This window comes from Calonectris borealis, chromosome W, assembly GCF_964195595.1.
Source record: "Calonectris borealis chromosome W, bCalBor7.hap1.2, whole genome shotgun sequence".
Taxonomy (NCBI): domain Eukaryota; kingdom Metazoa; phylum Chordata; class Aves; order Procellariiformes; family Procellariidae; genus Calonectris; species Calonectris borealis.
Genome location: NC_134351.1, coordinates 31,552,498 through 31,575,199, shown reverse-complemented (window position 1 = coordinate 31,575,199; position 22,702 = coordinate 31,552,498). Strand labels below are relative to the sequence as shown.

General features: G+C 42.7%; 1 long non-coding RNA gene across 1 annotated transcript; it reads left to right on the top strand.

Annotated features, from left to right (window-relative positions):
* The first annotated feature begins 3,068 nt into the window (after window positions 1-3,068).
* Window positions 3,069-21,643, top strand: LOC142075104 (uncharacterized). The gene is made up of 3 exons (XR_012670778.1): window positions 3,069-3,299; window positions 10,876-10,925; window positions 21,465-21,643. It is a non-coding gene; the product is annotated as an uncharacterized LOC142075104 (long non-coding RNA).
* Window positions 21,644-22,702: the final 1,059 nt, after the last annotated feature.

The window sequence follows — 22,702 nt, the reverse complement described above, 5'->3', positions numbered from 1 at the left end:
CCTGTGGGAGTCTGTTAAAGGTGTATTGTATACCTTCCCAAGTAAAAGCAAACTTCTCTTTATCTTTTTCCTGTAAAGCGATCATAAAGAACATATCCTTTACATCTAATGCTGCCATCCATGGGTGTGCGACTGCTTGTAATGTGGCTGTTAAAGTTGCAATATTAGGTACGGCGGCCGTTAGCGGAGCTGTGTTGGCATTTAAGCGCCGATAATCAATTGTTAATCACCACCTCCCGTCTGGTTTTCGCACTGGCCAAACTGGTGAATTATATGGGGAGTGCGTTTTGGAAATAATGTGCCATTTTTCCAGATCTGTTATTACTTCAGAGATTCCAGCTCGTGCCGCAGCAGAAATCGGATACTGCGGGACGTTAGTGATTTTTGAATCAGGGAATACAGGAGTTGCATGGAGTACGCGCACTATCATTTCCTGATTTTTATCACGGTTAGGGTCGACATTTGAACTGAAGGACCACACGCTGCCGTCCGGCAGACACCAGGTTCAACTGTTCAAAACATCGAAACCTAAAATATTTTCATTGTGATCTTTAATTGCAAAGCAAGTAGATGATACACGTTTCTCACCCGGGAGCCATAAATTAACTTTTGCAGTTTGGCACATAACACTTGCTCGGTTCACTCCAGTGATTTTAACTCTTTGCCGTCCAGGTCGTATACCCAGCTTCTCGGCATCTTGCTGTGTTAATATTGAAATTTGTGCTCCCGTATCTATTAAAAATTTTACCAATTGTTGTCGAGGACCAACTGGAATTAAAATATATTTTGCTTTAATGATGGGTCTAGCCTCATATTCAGAGGAATCTGAGGGGAACAAGGGGTCATCATTTCCCTCATCATAGTCATCAGGATCACCACAAATATCACCATCCCATTCCTCAGCGGATACAATTAATTTCCTAATCTGTACAATGTCAGGGGGATTGGGAGCCCGCATAAGCATCGTCTCGATCTTCTCTTCCAACTTTTGTGTTTTCTCCTTTTCTTCCTGTAACTGTTTTTGCAGCTGCTTGATTTTCAAGGACAGTATTAATTCAGCTTCCTTTCTGCCTTCTATTTCTTCTTTCAGGTCCTGCTCCCTTCTATTGTTATTCTTTCTGTACTGATAAGCAGCTTCCAAACAGGTGCCTAACATTTTGCAAATAATTCCTTTTCCATCTTTTATATAGCCCTTAGCTACTTTTAGTTGTTTTTCCACAGCTTCCCAATCATGCCAATTATTACGAGCCCATTCTTCTGAGAATTTAAGACTTGGATTTATTCCATGTTTTTGTAAGTAATCAGTGATACTACTTGCCATCCTGCCGACTACGCCAATTTGTCGCGAGTGAGTGGTTTAGAGGCCGCTTAAAGAATCACCGTCAAAGAAACTAGCAGAAAGTGATTTTAATAGAGATTTATAAAGGTGCAACCTAATAGAATTCGATGGCAAGGTTCACTCTATTACTTATTACATGGGTGAAACATACAAGGGAAAATCATCTAAGGGTTTATATTTCAGGGACAGTCTAGGTTTCATTCACAATTTAGCAACACTTAATTATCAACTAATCATTAACAAACTTTAGTAACACTTAATCATTAACTATTCACTATTTGCAAAGTAGGTTAGTAAGTCTACTACAATCACAACTTAATTACAGATTATGCTTACTATTAGTGCACACACAGAGAAATATATATATATAAAAATATACAGAAGGTATACCTGTTAAAAATTCCCCTCGATTTCAGTGAAGAAATATTCACGTCGAATGTCTAGGCATTCCCTCTCAACGGGCGAAGGGTTGAGCTTCGAAAGGGACTCACCCAGGACCCAGTGGTCCTCCGAATATCGCAGGCCTGAAAGATCGCAAGCTCTGAGAGGCGTCCCACTCAGAGGGAGATGCTGGGTGCAGCCGCTGCGGTCCAGGAGAGCTCAAAGGGCCTCACTTAGGACCACCGTTTATAGGTTCGCAAGATGGTTGGCTTTAGTCATCCGTAAATTTCCATCCTGGCCACAGTCCCAGGTGGTAATTACTAAAGAATTCTCAAGGTTTCGGTGTTGTTCTGCTGGACACCCGGGCCAGACAGTAGGAGGATGTTCCCAGCCTCAGCTATGCAGAGTTTCTGATACAGTCAAGGAGCGCTCAACTGCCAGACTCAATACACCAAGGCCGAGGTTTCATGGAAATTTCTGAGATCAACAGGCGGCCCAGATCAACAAGTGGCCCAAGGAAGAAGGGGGGTATGAATGCACCACCACACCTTCCAAACAGAATTTCCAAAGGACTTATGCTTTCCTTAGTTCTTGGTTTTGTTCTGATCCTAAGCAACACAAGTGGAAGCGCTTGATACCAATATAGATTAGTTTCTTGACAAATTTTAGCTAGTTGTTGTTTTATCAAATGATTCATCTTCTCAACCTGCCCACTTGCTTGGGGTCAATGTGGCGTATGTAACTGCCACTCAATCCCTAGCATTTTGCTAAGTTGTTGAACTATTTGTGCGCAAAAGTGAGTACCTCTATCTGATGATATTGAGAGAAGGGATTAAGGAATTTTAGTAGTTGAATGATTAATAGTAGTTAGAAGATTGAATCAATAGGTAGGGGCTTGATACTTTGTTCCTCACAAGGCCGGCTCAGCCTGATAAGGCCGACTCAGCTATGGTGTAAATTAACTGTGGCTCCTCACAAGGACAGTTCCTGATAAGGACTAAGAACTTGTCTCAAGAAACCAGCTAAAACTGACCCTGCGGTTTGGACAAAAGTAAGAGGACAACTGAGCCTGCGCAAGAACAAAAGGTTCCTAGCGGTGATGAAGAGGAACTATCAGCCTTCATCCCCACGACCCCCGACGACCACCACTAGGGGGCAATGCGCAAGCACAGATGGGAGGGGGTCTATGGAAATGGCTTCTTGGAACTCATTTTAATACAAAGCGGGGACGGGTCATGCATATGTATAGGTGTAATATGAAACTCTATGAATATGTAATGTTTTACTGTATATATTTATGGTAAGTGCCGCGTTGAGGCGCGCACGACTTTGGTGGGACTACTCCCCCGTGCTGCCCAGCGCTGAATAAACATACCTACTTTACAATCTCATAGATTGTGGAGTCCGGTTTCCGCAAGTCAGTTTTGGCGAGCCAGGCAGGAGACTCTGCTTCACCGCGGGATTGGCTGAGGAGCGGACACTCCTGGGCGCGCCCCGAGCACTTCCTCGGAGGGGACTCCGCTGCCAGCCGCTCACCGTGGGAGTAGACAAGAACCTCCTGAGTCCACGGAAAGGAAAGGTATGTTTTAGGAGAGGGGCCTGTAAGTTGTACGCGTGGCCGGGGCTGCTGGTAAATTGCGCAGAGACGTCTGGTGTGCAGCATAGTCCCCGTATGGTAGGAGGGTACCCTGCACTGTAGGGTTCACCAGGTGCCGGAACCAGAGCTAACTGACCTGTTTAAGCCTCCCCCTCGACCACAAAAACAGGATGCGGACTCAGACGAAACTTCTACCCCTCCGGACAGTCCTGTATCGTCCTGTACCAGAAAGAAAACTGCCCCAGCAGCCTTACAGGCACCTCTTCGAGAGGCGGTGGCGCCTGATGGCGGGACGATGCTAATCAAGGTACCTTTTTCCACTACTGATTTAGGGGAATGGAAAAGGGTTGCGAAGGATTATAGGAGTGATCCGATCAGTGTAACTAAACATTTTCAGTTTATTGTGAAACAACATAACCCTGATTGGAAGGACATACAATTATTATTAGACTATATGACTGAAACAGAAAAGCAATTGATTTTAAAAACAGCAGGGAGTTTGGCTGATGATTACTATAAGACTACAGGAGGGGATGTTAAGGAATATTTCCCTCTACAAGATCCAAAATGGGATGCGAACAGATCTGCAGAAATGGTAAAACTACAGGGGTATCAGGAGTGGATTTCGAGAGGAATGGAAAAGGCTATACCCAAAACCATAAACTGGTCAGCTCTATATGCAGTTAAGCAAGGTCCCTCCAAGTCCCCATCTGAATTCCTGGATTGACTGAGGGATGCAATGCGCCGTAACACACCGCTGGATCCTGGATCCGAGGTAGGAATACAACAGTTAGTCTCTCTGGTTTTGGGTCAGTCCACAGGGGACATTAGGCGCAAGCTCCAGAAGCTACACACTACAGAAAGTAGAAATTTGGAAGTGTTGCTAGATGAAGCATGGAGAGTATTTAGTAACAGGGAAGAAGGATACAGGCTGGTACAAAGGAGAATAGTGGCAGTTGTAAGGAAAAAAGAGGAAAGGAGACCTAGGCGAGAACCGCCTCGCTTCGAAAAAAATCAATGTGCACGATGCAAGAAGTTTGGTCATTGGAAAGGAGAATGTCCGATGAATAGGGGAAGAGGACGAAGTTATCAGGCAAGGAAAGTGGTAGCTCATGTGAAAAAGGACTGATGGGAACCTGGGGAATCCACCCTAGGGGATCCACTGGTTATAATAAAGCTAGGGAAGGAACAACAAGAGGTAGAATTTTTAGTTGATACAGGGGCAACATACTCAGTTTTGAATCAAGCCTTGATACCCCTGGAGAACGATTACATCATGGTAAAGGGGGCAACTGGCCAAAGTGAAAAGGCGTATTTCTGTAAACCTTTGAAATATAAACTGGGAAAACAATGGGGAATTCACAGATTTTTATATATGCCCAACTCTCCAAAGGCCCTATTGGGAAGAGACTTGCTAGAACAATTAGGTGCAAAAATTATATTTGAAAAAGGAGAAATTTCTCTGAAAGTAAAAGATCAACAATACATTCAAATCCTGGGTTTATTCTTAACCAGTCCTTCCATAAAAGGAGAAATTAGGGAGGAAGTCTTAAATCAGGTATACCCTGGGGTATGGGCTACCGATATACCCGGAAGAGCAAAGAATGCATTACCTGTTGAAGTTAAACTTAAAAAGGGAAACCAACAATCAGTAAGGATTAAGCAATATCCCCTAAATAGAGAAGATAGAGAAGGGATTCGGCCGATAATCGAAAAATTTTTACAATTGGGACTATTGAAAGAATGTGAGTCTAATTTTAACACACCCATATTACCAGTTCGTAAGCCTGACGGGTCGTACCGTGTGGTCCAGGATCTACGGGCCGTAAACAAGGTAACTGAGGATCTCTACCCCGTGGTGGCGAATCCATATACTCTGTTGACTACACTAACACCTGAATTAGCCTGGTTTACTGTTATAGACTTGAAAGATGCCTTCTTTTGCCTCCCTCTCCATGAAGCCAGCCAAAGATTGTTTGCATTCGAATGGGAAAACCCCAAAACCGGTCGCAAGACTCAACTCACCTGGACGGTGTTGCCACAAGGATTCAAAAATAGCCCTACCATTTTTGGCAATCAGCCTGCGAAGGACTTGGAATCATGGGAAATCCTGTCTGAAAAAGGAAAACTGCTACAATACGTGGACGATATCCTGATTGCCACTGAAACAGAGAACGATTGTATCACCTGGACGGTGAGTCTATTAAATTTCTTGGGGCTCCAAGGGTACCGGGTGTCTAAGAAGAAAGCCCAAGTAATACAGCGCAAAGTGATTTATTTAGGCTATGAAATCAGTGCTGGGGAAAGAACTTTGGGACAAGCCCGCAAAGAGGCAATCTGCCAAACCCAGAGACCTCAAACAGTGAAAGAGTTATGGACTTTCTTGGGAATGACTGGGTGGTGTCGGCTGTGGATTTATAATTATGGACTGCTTGTCAAACCATTATATGCCCTAATAACTACCAGCCAGGGACACCTTGAATGGAACAACCAGGCTGTACGAGCCTTTGAGAAACTAAAGAAAGCCTTGATGTCAGCTCCAGCCTTGGGGCTCCCAGATGTGAGTAAGCCATTTCTCCTCTTTTCCCACGAAAAACAAGGGGTTGCTCTGGGGATACTAGCACAGAATTTGGGTCCCGATCGACGAGCAGTTGCCTACTTTTCCAAACAGTTGGATACAACTGCGAAGGGCTGGCCTGGATGCTTGCGGGCAGTCGCAGCTGTAATACTAAACATACAAGAAGCCCGAAAATTCACTCTGGGTCAGAAAATGACTGTGCTGGTGTCCCATACAGTATCTGCAGTACTGGAAGCGAAGGGTGGACATTGGCTTTCTCAACAAAGATTTCTAAGATATCAGGCTATATTGGTAGAACAGGATGATGTGGAAATAATAGTCACTAACATTGCCAACCCAGCTTCCTTCCTAGAGGGAAACACAGGAGAACCAGTGCATCATGACTACTTAGAAACCATTGAAGCAACATATGCAAGCCGGCCAGATCTGAAAGACAGCCCCATAGAAGACAGAGAAAACTGGTTCACAGACGGAAGCAGCTATGTCCTGAGTGGTAAAAGATACGCGGGATACGCTATTACCACTCGTCAGGAGATAATAGAATCAAGGCCTTTGCCCCTAAATACCTCGGCACAGAAAGCGGAGATAATCGCTCTAACCCATGCCTTGGAATTGGCCCAAGGAAAAATTGTGAACATTTATACAGACTCAAGATATGCCTTCGGAGTTGTGCACGCACATGGGGCAATCTGGAAAGAGAGAGGGTTATTGAGCTCTCAAGGAAAGAATATTAAACACGCAGAGGAAATTTTGAGACTGTTGGAGGCAGTACAACTCCCTGAGAATGTGGCAATTATACACATCAAGGCACACCAGAAAGTGAGCTCGGAATTGGAAAGGGGAAAGGAGCTGGCGGACAGAGAGGCAAAACAGGCAGCCAAGGCAAAGGTAAAAATAGAAGGGGCTTTAGTCCCTGACGGGCGAATCTCCCTAGAAGGTAAGCCAGAATATACAAAAGAAGATCAGAAGCTTATCACAGATCTAGAAGGGTCATACAATAAGGAGGGGTGGGCTCTCACCCCACAAGGGAAACTAATCATTCCCTCCTATCTAACATGGTCTCTGATAAGGGAAGAACATAGAAAAAGGCACTGGGGGGGGGCGGAGGCCCTATATAAACAACTAATCAAAGAAATCGTAGCTAGGAATCTATACACTACTGTAAGGCAAGTGACACAGCAGTGCGATCTCTGTCTCCAGACGAATCCCAAGAATACCCCCAAACCAGAAATGGGCCAAATTGGAAAAGGCAATGGGCCTGGGCAACAATGGCAGATCGATTTTTCAGAACTCCCAAGAAAAGGGGGGTATCGATATTGGTATTAACTGACACCTTTTCAGGTTGGCCAGAGGCATTCCCTACCAGGACAGCCAAGGCTCGGGAGGTAACTAAAATATTAATACAAGAAATAATACCACGTTTTGGGGTTCCAGCAACCACATCTTCTGACAGAGGACCACATTTCATCTCCAAAGTAGTACAACAAATTAGCCACCATTTGGGCATAGATTGGCAGCTTCATACCCCATATCGCCCTCAGTCGAGTGGCCAAGTAGAAAAAATGAACCACTTAATCAAACAGCAGATTGTGAAATTGGGACAGGAAACTAACTTGGCCTGGCCTCAGTCTCTTCCTTTGGCTCTTTTGCGCATACGAACTAGGCCAAGAGCAAAGGAAGGACTGAGCCCTTTTGAAATCTTGTACGGACGACCCTATAGAGTACAGAAAAGGATGTCCACACAAGTCGGGGATGAAATCATGACCTCCTACATGGTTGCATTGGGGAAACAACTCAGGAAGGTTGAGAAATATGTGGTTGGGACTCGAAGCAGGGGTTTGGATGGGCCTGTACATAATATACAACCTGGAGACTATGTGTATGTAAAGTCTCTTGCAGAGAAAACTTTGGAGCCGCAGTGGGAAGGACCATTCCAAGTACTCCTCACCTCCTTCACAGCAATCAAAATCAAAGAACAGAGCGCCTGGATCCGTCATACCAGAGTGAAGAAGGCACACAAATCTCCATGGAAGGTCACGCAAGCCCAACCGGGAAAATTATTTTTTTCACGGTCATAATTATGATTTGGGGGTGGGAAAGCACTTCTAGCCGGGATAATACTAAGCAGCTTTGGTCTCAGGCTTATATCAAATATACCGGATCCGTGGGGAAATCGTCTGATCTAAGAGGCTTAAATCTATCTACCGTGGTCATACACGGAAGCCAGGTATACTTGAGAGGGGAATGGGGTAACACTACAGAAACTCATCAACTCCAGGGGACTGTAGGACAAGAAATCAAAGTAGGATGCCGAATGACTAATGGGACTACTACCCATAAAAAGGCACCCCAGATTAGTAATCGAAACATCTGTCCCATAGATGATACCACAGAAGTCTGTCCTAAAACCAAGGAGGTCTGCATTACGAATACAGTCTGCCCTCCAGATAACATAACGGCCTGTACCGGAAGGGAATTAGAATGTTGGCATAACTTCACACTAATACGAACCACTGAGGCGGTTTGTCTCTGGGCCAGGGATAACATTGGACTCTCATTTAGATTTAGGGTAAATGCTGTGACAAGGCCTTTTGCAACGGTCACACCGGTCACACCTCATGCACTCAAGCTCAAACCTAGAGTGTATGAAGTCGGGCCGTATGTAATAAGGAATACAGGACAACAACAAATGCTGTTTAACCCGGATTGGTCCCTCAAACAAGTTAAATTACAAATGCAGAACAATGTCTCAGAAATTCAACCGGCCTGTTCTCCTTTTTTGCAAACCTCTTACGAGGGGTGGACTACCTGGCTGCATAAAAGACGAATATCAAGAGACTTAACTGGTATTTTAGGTACAGGGTTAGGGGTCCTAAATAGCATTGACGCAGAGGTAATAATGAATAAATTGGCTGCCTCTACTACCGAGCTGACAAAATTACACCAGCCTTTACTATCTTCCCTATTGGCTCTGGGAACCCATCAGTGGCTTGTGTCAAAAGTGTTACCTGATTGGGAAAGAATAAACATAGGAGACCATGAGATAATCATGAATGCACTTGGTGGGCTCCAAAATAATGTTTCTCTAGCTCTCAGCTGTATTCAGGCACAATTGTAGATGCAATCAGTAACTGCTTCAATCCTAAGAGAGCGTGAAGAGGGAATCTTCCCCACTGAAATTCGGAAAATAATTTGGGACAACGCAAATGACTTTGAAAAGAAACTTCAGTCTTGGTGGAATTTAGTGAATTTTACTTATGATCCTGCTACAAACACAGTCGAGGCTTTTGTATTAACTATTAGCAAAGCTACAGTATATGTGATCCACCCTATTATAGCGTTAGGACTGAATCACAACAAGACTCTACATTACCCTTTTGAACATAGGGCATGGGCTCGAAAAACGGGGAATGAATGGCAGACTGTAGATTTAGAATCTTGCATTGTACGAGAACAACAAGGGTTCATTTGTGAGAATAATGCTATCGATACGCAAGATATTTGTCTTGACACTGATCAGAAAGTTTGTCATTTTGAAATTTGCCCCAATGCCGACCTTAAAACCATATTAATATACACTGGCAAAGGTTGCGTATGTTTGAGAACTACCTGTAGTTTTATATCTGTAGAGGACACGAAGGTAGATACTAAAAATCACTCAAATTTTTGCATTTGCAATTTTACTAAAATCATTGGGTGTGACTTTAATTATATAACTCCAGTCATATCCCATCAGGTTCTTAAATCTAATTATACATTATTCCATGAATTGACACCTACATCCCTCGGGATGGATTTAGCTTGAACGAAGGAATTACTACAACATCACGATTTAACACGGATACTAGAAGAAGTTAAAAACAATGGAAAGGAGACCTTGATAACGTAGACAAAATAAAAGAAGTTCTAAAGTGGGTAAAGAAGGATGGAGAACACAAATGGTGGGAAATACTTTTTGGCGTATTACGAAACTCTATGAATATGTAATGTTTTACTGTATATATTTATGGTAAGTGCCGCATTGAGGCGCGCACGACTTTGGTGGGACTACCCCCCCGTGCTGCCCAGCGCTGAATAAACATACCTACTTTACAATCTCATAGATTGTGGAGTCCGGTTTCCGCAAGCCAATATTACTGCTGATATTCCAAATCGGGGTATAATTTCATTCAGCAATACTCGGATGACTTCTCGAGCTTTATTTGTTCAGCAAGGGAAAGCTTCTGGCCAACCTGAGAATGCATCTGTTAACACTAACAAGTACCGATACCCTCCTTTTCTTGGGAGTTCGGAAAAGTCTATTTGCCATTGTTGCCCTGGGATGTTACCCTTTCCAATTGTCCCTACCTGTACCCTATTGGTTGTATTAGGGTTATTTTTCAAACAAATTTCACACTGCTGCGTCACTTGTTTCACCACAGTATACAAATTGCGACCTACTATTCTTTTGTTTAGATCCTTGTACAAAGCATCTGCTCCCCAATGAGTTTTGCTGTGCTCATCTAAAATTAATTTCCACAATATTCTGGAGGGTATTATAATACGTTCATCTGGTGTATATACCCATCCGTCATCTTTTTCTTTCCCTCCTAAGTCGTCAATCAAATTCCTATCTTCCTTTGAATATCTTTCAGAGCCTAAATTTAATTTTAATACTTGAAATTTACCATCTGGAATCAAAGCCAATGCCTCAACTTCCATCTTTTCTGCGACTTGTCTGGCCTCATGATCTGCCAATTTATTTCCAATTTCCTGTTCAGTGTTACCTTTTTGGTGTCCTCTGCGATGCATAATAGCCACTTTCTCTGGCAATTTTACAGCTTCTAGGAGTTGTAAAATTTCTTTTGCATGTTTTATCTGTTTTCCTTGGGCTGTAAGCAATCCTCGTTCTTTCCAAATGGCTCCGTGGGCATGTACCACTCCAAAGGCATATTTAGAATCAGTCCATATATTAATTTTCTTCCCTTTTGACAATTCTAGGGCTCGAGTCAAAGCAATTATTTCGGCCTTCTGTGCAGATGTCCCAACAGGTAAAGATTTAGCCTCTATTACCTTATGGGTGGTAGTCACAGCATACCCAGCCTTACGTTCTTCTTGCTTCGCAAAGCTGCTCCCGTCTGTGAACCATGAGTCCTCAGCATCCTCCAGTGGTTCTTCTTTCAGGTCCGGTCGACTGGAATAGACAGCTTCCATTGTCTCTAAACAGTCATGCATCACAGGTTCTGAGGTATCTCCACTGAGGAAAGATGCTGGGTTTACAATATTAGTAGTCTGTATGTTAACATCATCCTGCTCTACCAAAATAGCTTGGTATTTCAAAAATCGAGAAGGAGAAAGCCAGTGACTCCCCTTTTGTTCTAATACTGCTGAAACTGTATGAGAGACCAATACCATTATTTTCTGACCCATAGTAAACTTGCGAGCTTCCTGAATGTTGAGGATGACCGCTGCCACTGCTCGCAGGCATCCGGGCCATCCTTTACTCACTTCATCTAGTTGTTTGGAGAAGTATGCAACCGCTCTCTTGTAGGGTCCTAATTGTTGAGCAAGCACTCCCAGCGCTATGCCCTGTCTTTCATGAGAAAACAACCAAAAGGGTTTTGAAATATCTGGGAGGCCTAAAGCCGGGGCTCTCATAAGTTCCATTTTTAACTGTTGAAATGTCCTCTTTGCTTCCCCCATCCAAACTAGTTCTTTGCTTCCCCCATCCAAACTAGTTTTAACAGATTTTCTTTCAGTAGTTCATACAGTGGTTTCACTAAAAGTCCATAATTATATATCCATAATCTACACCAACCTGTCATTCCAAGAAAGGTTCTGAGTTCTTTTACCATCCTGGGTTCCGGTGTGCAGCAAATAGCTTCTTTTCGTTCTGGTCCAAGTTCTCTTTGTCCTCCCGAGATTTCAAATCCAAGATATGTCACTTGTGATTGTATCAGCTGAGCTTTCTGTTGAGAGACTCGATATCCACGTAATCCCAAAAAGTTAAGCAAACTTACAGTCCATTGCACACATTCTTCTTCTGTTTCTGTAGCAATTAAAAGGTCATCTACATATTGTAACAGAGTGCCATCTTGTGATGGGGGATTCCAAGTTTCAATCTCTCGTGCTAATTGATTACCAAAGATAGTAGGACTATTCTTGAATCCTTGGGGTAACACTGTCCAGGTCAATTGGGTCTTTCTTCCTGTATTGGGATTTTCCCACTCAAATGCAAATAATTTTCGGCTTTCTTTTGCCAGGGTCAGACAGAAAAAGGCATCCTTTAAGTCCGGTATGGTAAACCATATCTGACTATTCTTTAATTTAGTTAGCAATGTATAAGGATTCGCTACCACAGGGTGCAAGTCGTCTACAATTTTGTTTATTCCTCTCAAATCTTGAACCAATCTGTAACTTCTGCCATCCGGCTTTTTCACAGGTAAGATAGGAGTATTATACTCTGACTCACATTCCACAAGTAGTCTGAATTGCAAGAAATTATCAATTATTTCTTTTATTCCCTTTCGATCTTCTAGCCTCAATGGATACTGTTTAATTCTAACTGGGCCAGCCCCTGGCTTTAATTCTGTCTTTATTGGTGCTGCATTTTTGGCTTTTCCAGGTATACCGGAGGCCCACACCCCTGGATATACCTGATCTAAAATTTCTTGGAGTATTTGTTTTGTTTTTTCAGCTTGTATTAGAGCCAGACTTAAGACTTTGATTAATTGTTCAGTTTTAATTTTAAATTCCATTCTATCCCTTTTGAATGTTATTTGTGCTCCCAATTGTTCTAATAAATCCTGCCCCAATAGGGATTTTGTAGAATTTGGCATATACAAAAACTTATGTATCCCTATTTGTTTTCCTAACTTGTATTTTAGCGGCTGTAAAAAGAAAGCTTTCTCTTGTTGGCCGGTAGCTCCTATCACAGTCACAAAATCCTCATCCACAGGTATTAATTCTTGATTTAATACAGAGTAAGAGTGTCCTGGTTCCGGCTGGGACAGAGTTAACTTTCTTCCCAGTAGCTTGGGGGGTGTGCTGTGTTTTGGGTTTGGTGTGAAAGGAGTGTTGATGGCCTATTGATGCTTTGGCGGTTGCTGGGTGATGCTTGCACAGGGGAGGGGGAGCACAGCCGGGGTGGTGGACCCAGCTGGCCAATGGGATATTCTATACCATGTGGCATCATGCTCAGTATAAAAACCAGGGGTGTGGGGGGGCTCGCCCCCTGTTCGTGACACACGGTCGGTGGTCGGTGAGCAGTTGCATTGCGCATCATCTGCTTTCTATATTTTGTTACTGTTGTTGTTCTCATTGTTATTATTACTGTTCTACTTAGTTTTATCTCAATTATTAAACTGTTTTTATCTCAACCCGGGAGTTTTCCTACTTGTGCCCTCCCGATTCTCTCCCCCATCCCACCGGAGTGGGGGGGTGATCGAGCGGCTGCGTGGGGTTTATTTACTTGGCTGGGGTTAAACCACGACAGTCAGTCAGCCGGAGCTTTTTGAAATGTTCTATAAGGTCATCGACCTAAGGACAAAGAAACACATATAGTACCAACCTGCACCCCACAGCGGTCTTTACAAGTAGCTGCACGATCCCCTACAACCACGGGCAAAGGGAGCTCCCCCATCACCACCCACCCTCATTGTGTGACACTGACGTAGTTGGCAGGATGGCAAGCAGTATCACCGATTATTTACGGAGTAAACCCTAGTCCCAACTTCTCAGAAGAATGGGCTCGTGATAACTGGCATGATTGGAAAGCTGTGGAAGAACAGCTAAAGGTGGCCAGGGGGCATATAAAGGATGGAAAAGGGAAAGGAATTATTTGCAAAATGCTAGGTACCTGTTTAGAAGCTGCTTATCAGGATAGGAAGAATAACAGTAAAAAAGAGCAGGACCTGAAAGAAGAAATAGAAGGCAGAAAGGAAGCTGAACTAATACTGTCTTTGAAAATTGAGCAGCTGCAGAAACAGTTACAGGAAGAAAAGGTCGAAATGATGCTTATGTGGGCTCCCCATCCCCCTGACATTGTACAGATTAGGAAATTAATTGTATCCCCTGAAGAATGGGATGGGAACATATGGAGTGACCCCGACGATAGCGAACCAGGGGAGGATGATCCTTCGCTTCCCTCAAATCCCCCTGAACATGAAGCCAGACCCATCATTAAAACAGAACAGTCTGAAGGACCTCGGGGTGGTGCTCAGCGATATACTGTGCGAATCACTCCCTGGGATCCGTTACAATTGGCAAATTTACAAGAAAAATACGACAGAAAGCCAGGTGAAACTGAAACAGAGTATATTTGTGGCGAGTCTGCCTAAGTGGCGGTGACCGAATACTGCTGAGTGGAGATGAAGCAAATGGCTTTTGGGGTCTGGGAGTTCTCTTAAATTTAGGACCCGACCTGGCAAATGGATCCCATTCTATCACCAGCAGGGTAGCTTATTATTGGGCTGGGGGAATAGATGCCATGGAGCGAGGTGAACCCTCCATAATCCCCATAAGATCTCTTAACGAGCTTTCTACAGCCATCACAAAAGCTGCCTGCATACAACCCATGCATAAACGAGAATCCAATGATATCCCAGTATCTGCTACAATTGATTATGCGATGCTAAAACTACTACTTAGAGGAGCCCCGGCAGTTCTTAAACCCTACTTAATTGCAAAACGGGACGAAATTAAAAGAGACACAGAACACAATGAGGGATTAGGTGATAATGATCCCTGCAACCAACTCCCTACCTGGGCAGAGTTAATGCACGGCATTGTAAACCGTGCCCATGTGCCTTGGTTTCGGCTGGGATAGAGTTAAAATTTCTTCCTAGTGCTGTGTTTTGGATTTAGTATGAGAAGAATGTTGATAACACACTGATGTTTTCAGTTGTTGCTAAGTATCTTGTCAAGGACAACTACCCTCCAGGAAGCTACCAAGCTACTACCCCCCGCCAAGACTGGGATGAGGGAACACAGCCAGGACAGCCAGCCCAGCTGGCTAATGGGATATTCCATACCATGTGACGTCATGCTCAGTATATGAATGGTAGGCGTGATGCAGGAAGTACCGATCGCTACTTGGTTATCGGTCAGCGCGGGTGGTGAGCAATTGCATTGTGCATCACTCATATATATTATTTTTTATTATTATTATTATTTTCCCTTTTCTGTTCTATTAAACTGTCTTTATCTCAACCCACGAGTTTGTTTCCTCACTCTTACCCTTCCAATTCTCTCCCCGCCCCGCTGAGGGGTGGGGAGTGAGCGAGTGGCTGCGTGGTATTTGGCTGCCTGCCAGGTTAAACCACGACACCATGAAATGGGGTGGGATGATCCATTAGCTGAAAAATCAGACCCAAGACCCTGATCATCGAGTGCGACCAGTAAAACAAACATCCCCGCAGGGAACAGGAACTAAACCAAGTCTCAGGAGTGGAGAAATGAACTGTGGAGGAAAGCATTGGCACTAGGCATTCCCAGAGCCGCGATTCAGGGACAGCCTACTGGCATTATCCTGAGTCTAATCCAAGTGTTCCAGAAACGCGATGATGGCAAAAGGAGAGAGCATACTGCAAATACTCTGGTGCCATCACCAGCTCCAAGAAAGAGCGATAACCCTTTCCTCCCACTTAGGGATGAATTGCAAAGCATGAGGCCAAAAAATGAGTAATGCCAGGATGGCAACTGGGCCTGCCTGTCTGGCAAGTGGAATCTTATCAATGGATAAATAATAATGGCCCATATATTTTGATTCCAGTTGGTCCTCGATGACAATTGGTAAAATTCCTAATAGATACAGGAGCACAAATTTCAATATTAACACAACAGGATGCCGAGATGCTGGGTGTATGACCTAGATGGCAAAGAGTTAAAATTACCAGAGTGAATGGAGCAAGTGCTATATGGCAAACTCCGAAAGTTAATTTATGGCTCCCGGGCGAGAAGCGCATGTCGTCTACTCACTTTGCAGTTAAAGATCACAATGAAAATATTTTTGGTTTCGATGTTTTGAACGGCCAAACCTGGCGCCTGCCAGACGGCAGCGTGTGGTCCTTTGGTTCAAATGTCGACCCTAACCCTGATAGAAATTGGGAGGCTACAGTGTGTGTACTCCGCACAGCCCCTGCACTCCCTGATTCAAAAATTACTAATGTACCGCAATACCCGATTTCTGCTGCATGAAATGAAATGGAATTTCTGAGGTAATAGCAGACCCCACTCCCTGTACAATTCACTGGTCTGGCCAGTCCAAAAACCGGACGGGAGATGGCATCTAACAATTGATTATCGGCGCTTAAATGCCAACACAGCCCCACTAATGGCTGCAGTACCCAATATTGCAACTGCTACAAGCAGCCGCACACCCATGGATGGCAGTGCTAGATGTGAAAGATATGTTCTTTATGGTCCCCTTGCAGGAAGAAGATAAAGAGAAATTTGAGAATTACTTGGGAGGGGATACAATACACTTTTAACAGACTCCCACAGGGATATAAGCATTCACCCACGATTTCTCATGCTGCACTTGCTGAACTTTTCAGACAAGATGCGAAACTGTACCAACATATAGATGGTACTCTAATCGGAGGAACTTCCCCTGAAAAGGTGGGGGAAGTGGCAGCAGCAGTGTGGCAAGCACTACATAAAACAGAAGTTGAGATCCCACCCGAGAAATGTCAGGGACCAAGTAGAGAAGTAAAGTTTTTAGGTACTTGGTGGATAGCAGGCAGTGCAGTGATTCCCCCAGATACCTTAAGAAAAATCAAACAGCTGCAAATGCCCCAATCTAGGAAAGAGTTACAACAGTTAATGGGAACTTTAGGATACTGGAGAAAGCATGTGCCTGGATTTTCTATCATTGCTCGTCCATTATATTCACTTTTATGGAAGGGCAAACCCTGGGAGTGGAAATTAGAACATAAGGAGGTGATAAAATCTCTGATTGAAGAATTAAAAACATATCAGTCATTGGGACCAGTACACCCCCACGACCCTATTATAGCTGAATGGGGTTTTGCTGAATATGGTACTTACTGTAACCTATTCCAAACTGGCCCTGACAGACCAAAGAGACCTTTATTATTCAGCTCGACTGCATTTAAAGAGACAGAACGGAGATATTCCAAAAGGGAAAAGGGACTATTGTCTTTAGTCCGAGTAGTGAAACAAGTTGAGAAAATACACCAGGGACAGCCTGTGCAAACCAGAGGACCATTTAATTTGCTAGAAGCAATCCAGAAGGAGTTGCAGAAAAACCTACGGTCAGAAAATGGTAAGCCTACTTGACAGGAATTGCAGAGGAAATGAAATTAACCGAAGGACACACTAAACTCTCTAAATTACAGATGCCTATAAATGCAGATCCATTAGCATTACAACAACCTTTTAAACCCTCACCTATTTTAAATGCACCTCCCTTTACTGAGGGAACACCATCAGAAGATATTTGGTTTACCGATGCCTCAGCAAGGAGAATAAATGGCAGATGGCAATACAAGGCTGCTGCATTAAACATCAACACTGGCAAACAAATCATAGAAGAAGGTGAAGGTAGTGCACAAGTAGGAGAGTTAAGGGCAGTTGTTCTAGCAGCACAAAACGGAGCAAAAGTTATCTATGTCGACTCCTATGCCGTGTGGGCAGGTGCCACACAGTGGCTTTGTCAGTGGGAAGTCCTGAACTGGGAAGTAAATAGATCTCCAGTTTGGAGATCTCAAGATTGGCAACTATTACTTAAAATAGCCAGAGACACTCCATTCAAGATGGGATGGGTGAAAGCTCATGCCAAAAATAATGAACCAGCCACAAACTGGAATCAAAAGGTAGATGAATTGGCAAAAATTAGAAAAATAAAAGTAGGAAATTCCTTAAATTTTGAGTGGTATCGATAGGGAGAATGGCTACATCAAAAATTAGGTCATACAGGTAAAGAAGCACTTTATTTTGCTGCACAAAGTAAGGGTTGGCCCCTAAACAGGAAAACCTGTGAAATTATTCTTACAGAATGTCCTCAATGTAGATTAAAATTACGAACGAATCACCCTGCTAAAGCACCCCCCTTACATATCAGTCAGGGAAAGACTCTGTGGTCTACATGGCAAATTGATTACATTGGGCCACTAAAATCTTCTGCAGGATATCGATATATCCTCATGGGGGTAGAAGTAGTCTCCGGCCTGCTTATGGCAACTAAATGCCGAAAAGCTGATGGGAAAAACACAGTACGAGGACTATCTTCTTGGTTCTCTAGTCTATCTACTCCTGATGCTATCCAAAGTCATAATGGCACACATTTCACAAATAGGGAAGTGCAAGAATGGACAAAACAGAAAGAGATTCAATGGGTATTCCACACCCCCTACTACTCCCAATCAAATGGGATGATAGAACGAGCTAATGGCTTATTAAAACAGAGCCTTAAGCCACACGAAGTCCGGTGGGATACACGACTTTTCGAAGTACTCCATCAATTAAACAATCCATACGGACCCACTGGAAGCCCTGTGAGCTGAGCATTCTTTGTAAAAGCTAAATCTAATACCCCCCCCTACTGATGAAAGAAAATATCTGCTAACATTACAGCCAGGACAACCCGTTATGGTAAATTTACCACAAATTGGAACTGTGCCTATGACTTTAACTAAACCCCGTGGCCCACTGGCTTGGGAAGCTACTGATAGCAGTGGTGCAAAACATAGAATCAGTACTAGATGGATTTTTCCTTCTTTCTAAAAGGGGTAACCCGTTTGGCCTTCCCCACCGAAACGTCTTCTTTCTTTTCTTTTAAACAGGAGAAGATGAACCTATACCGATGGCAACAACAGCAGCAGCATCTCCCCAACCCAATTTTATTTTTCCTTTTAGTCGAGATAAGTATAATACTTTTAGTTCAGACACAAGATCCCTGGGACCATGCACTACTAAATTACACTGGAAATATAGGAACCCTACCAACAGAGAAGACAAACTTGAACCTTGTTATTTTAGTTATACATAGGAATGAGACATATTCAAAAGATGAATGGAGATGGGAGACACTACACCAGAAAGAAATTAAGATATCTCACAATAATAATAACATTCATCAAATTTTATCACTTCAAGCCACACCAGGGGAAGAAATAAAAATAGGGTGCCATGCAATCAATGGATGTACCCACAAAAAAACGCACTGAAATTAAAATATACTACACTGATTTTTCTAAACGTAAAGACAATGAGAAATCTTGCTATAAGACACCAGAACCAGGTTGTTGGTACAATTTCACTTTCACGCAACCTGTACTCACTTTTTGCTTCTGAAGTAATTGTGGTGTAGAACTATTGTTTGATTTTATGATTAGTGAATAAAAAATTTGGAATTTGTGTACGACAGGGTGGCCATGGATTGATGCATATGTGTCTTTTAACATACCTACATCTAATTTAAATTTATCTGCAATAGCACTACACAATAACATCACCTTTCATAGGCAGGAATGCATTATTAAAGACGAAAATGAAAATCAACAAATTCCATCCTTAAAGGGAACCAAAGGAGACACCATTTCGATAGGATGCCGAATTGAAAATCATACTAAATGTATGACAACAACCTTACACATTGTTGTAAACAACATTGAAGGAAAAGACAACATACATACTTGTTCTTTTAAACAAGAATGTTGGTATACTTTTACTATATCCCGTTCAGTACTTGTAATGTGTCTTTGGACAAACCCTAACTCTCATTCCAGCTTAAGTTTTCAATTCAGGATTGATACCGCACAACCATATTCACCAACTCAGCCTCCTATCAAACTGTCTCCTCACATTTATAATATTGATCCCTATATAATCAAGAACATAGGACAACAGCAAGTGCTATTTAATCCATTGTGGTCTCTAAAACGAGTGGAGCTATCAATGCAAGTTGATATCTCGACAATTAAACCTGCTTGCTCACCATTCCTGAATACATCTTTTACAGGATGGTTAGCGTGGCTACATGGACGAACCCTCACCTCTCCAAAACGATCAAGGAGAGATGTAACTGGGAACGGGACTAGGAATATTGAACAGCATGGATGCTGAAGTTTTAGCAAACAAAATAAATTCGGCAACAAGTGATTTACATAAATTAGAACACCCATTACAATCTTCTTTGACAGCATTAGGAACGAGCCAGTGGCTTTTGGCTAATATATTGCCTACATGGGAAAGAATTAATGAAAGGGACCACCAACTAATCACAAATACATTTGGCACAATCCAAAATAATATTTCTCTAGCTCTTAGCTGCATCCAGGCTCAATTATGGATACAATCTACCGTGGCAGCTATTATAAGGGAAGGTGATGAGGGCACCTTGCCCACTGAAATCCGAAAGGTAGTGTGGGATAATGCAAGTAAATTTGAAAAAGAATTTCAATCTTGGTGGCGTCTAGTCAATTTTACTTATGACTCCACTGACAGCAAAGTCACAGCTTTTGTTTTGACAATACGCAATGCTTCGGTATATATCATATACCCAATCATTGCGCTGGGATTAAATCACAATGGAACGGTACTCTACCCGTTAGAACATAGAGTATGGACCCAAAAAAATGGGAATAAATGGCAAACTATTGATGTCGATGCATGTGTTGTGCGAGAACAACAGGGGTTTATTTGTGAAAGCAATACCGTCAAAGCTCAAGACATTTGTCTTGACACTGAACAAAATGTTTGTAATTTTGAAATACATCCTGATGAAACCCCTGAAACTGTACTTATATATGTTGGAAATGCATGTGTTTGCATGAGAACGCTTTGTGATTCTATATTTACAGATAACGTAATTGTGGAAACATCTAACCACTCAAATATCTGTATTTGTAATTTTACTAAGATTATGGGATGCGACTTCAATTATTCAGCTCCTGTTACAACCCATCAATTGCTACAGTCAAGCTATACCTCTTATCAAGATCTACTACCTACCCCCATTGGAATGAATCTTACATTAGTACGAAAACTGTTACAACATGATGACCTAAGTCAATTGCTAAACCAGATTCGAAACAATGGACAAAGAACTCTGATTACGGTCCATCATGATGCAGAGAAGATACATCATGTCCTAGAAAAGGTGAAGAAGGATGGAGAACATCACTGGTGGGATGTTTTATTTAGATAGTCACCAACAGCAACAGGAACTTTGAATTGGATTTTACATCCCATAACAATTTTATTAATTTCTATTCTGCTATGCTTATTGTTGAACATTATTCTATGTGTTAAAGTGTGGAAAATAACTGGGAGCCCTGTGAGCCGAGCATTCTTTGCAAAAGCTGAGCTTGATGCTCCACCTTCTGATGAAAGAAAATATCTGATAGCATTATAACCAGGACAACCTGTCATGGTAAATTTACCACAAATTGGAACTGTACCTATGACTCTAACTAAACCCCGTGGCCCACTTGCCTGGGAAGCTACTGATAGCAGTGGTGCAAAGCATAGAATTAGTGCACAGTGGATTTTTCCTTCTTTCTAATTGGGTAACGTGTCCGGAAAACCCCACCGAGACCAGTCTATTCTACCTTTTTGTCTTACAGCCTACTCCAAGATGAAAGTAAGATACATCATCCTACTGCTGTTGAAGATTTCGATAATACTTGCTTTCCCATGAACGCCCACCTGTCTCATCTTAATCGTCAATCAAGAAATCAGCCGTGATTGTGTCAATACAGATAAGCCACCCGTCTTGTTACTAACAGACAGTAATATAAACGTGACTTGTTGTGGTGGTGCATTCATACCCCCCTTCTTCCCTGGGCCACTTGTTGATCTGGGCCGCCTGTTGATCTCAGAAATTTCCATGAAACCTCGGCCTTGGTGTATTGAGTCTGGCAGTTGAGCGCTCCTTGACTGTATCAGAAACTCTGCATAGCTGAGGCTGGGAACATCCTCCTACTGTCTGGCCCGGGTGTCCAGCAGAACAACACCGAAACCTTGAGAATTCTTTAGTAATTACCACCTGGGACTGTGGCCAGGATGGAAATTTACGGATGACTAAAGCCAACCATCTTGCAAACCTATAAACGGTGGTCCTGAGTGAGGCCCTTTGAGCTCTCCTGGACCGCAGCGGCTGCACCCAGCATCTCCCTCTGAGTGGGACGCCTCTCAGAGCTTGCGATCTTTCAGGCCTACGATATTTGGAGGACCGCTGGGTCCTCGGTGAGTCCCTTTTGAAGCCCGTTGAGAGGGAATGCCTAGACATTCGACGTGAATATTTTTAACAGGTACCTTCTGTATATTTTTTTATATATATATATGTTTCTCTGTGTGTGTGAACTAATAGTAAGCATAATCTGTAATTAAGTTGTGATTGTAGTAGACTTACTAACTCACTTTGCAAATATTGAATTAGTTAATGATTAAGCGTTACTAAAGTTTGTTAATGATTAGTTGATAATTAAGTGTTGCTAAATTGTGAATGAAACCTAGACTGCTGCCAAACACATATAGTCCCTGAAATATTAAACCCTTAGATGATTTTCCTTTATATGTTTCATCCGTGTAATAAGTAATAGAGTGAACCTTGCCATCGAATTCTATTAGGTCGCACCTTTATAAATCTCTATTAAAATCACTTTCTGCTAATATCTTTGACGGTGATTCTTTACGCGACCTCTAAACCACTCATTCACGACAATACCATATACCCAATCATTGTGCTGGGATTAAATCACAATGGAACGGTACTCTATCCAATGGAACACAGAGTATGGGCCCAACAAAAGGGAAACAAATGGCAGACTGTTGATGTCGATACATGTGTTGTGCGAGAACA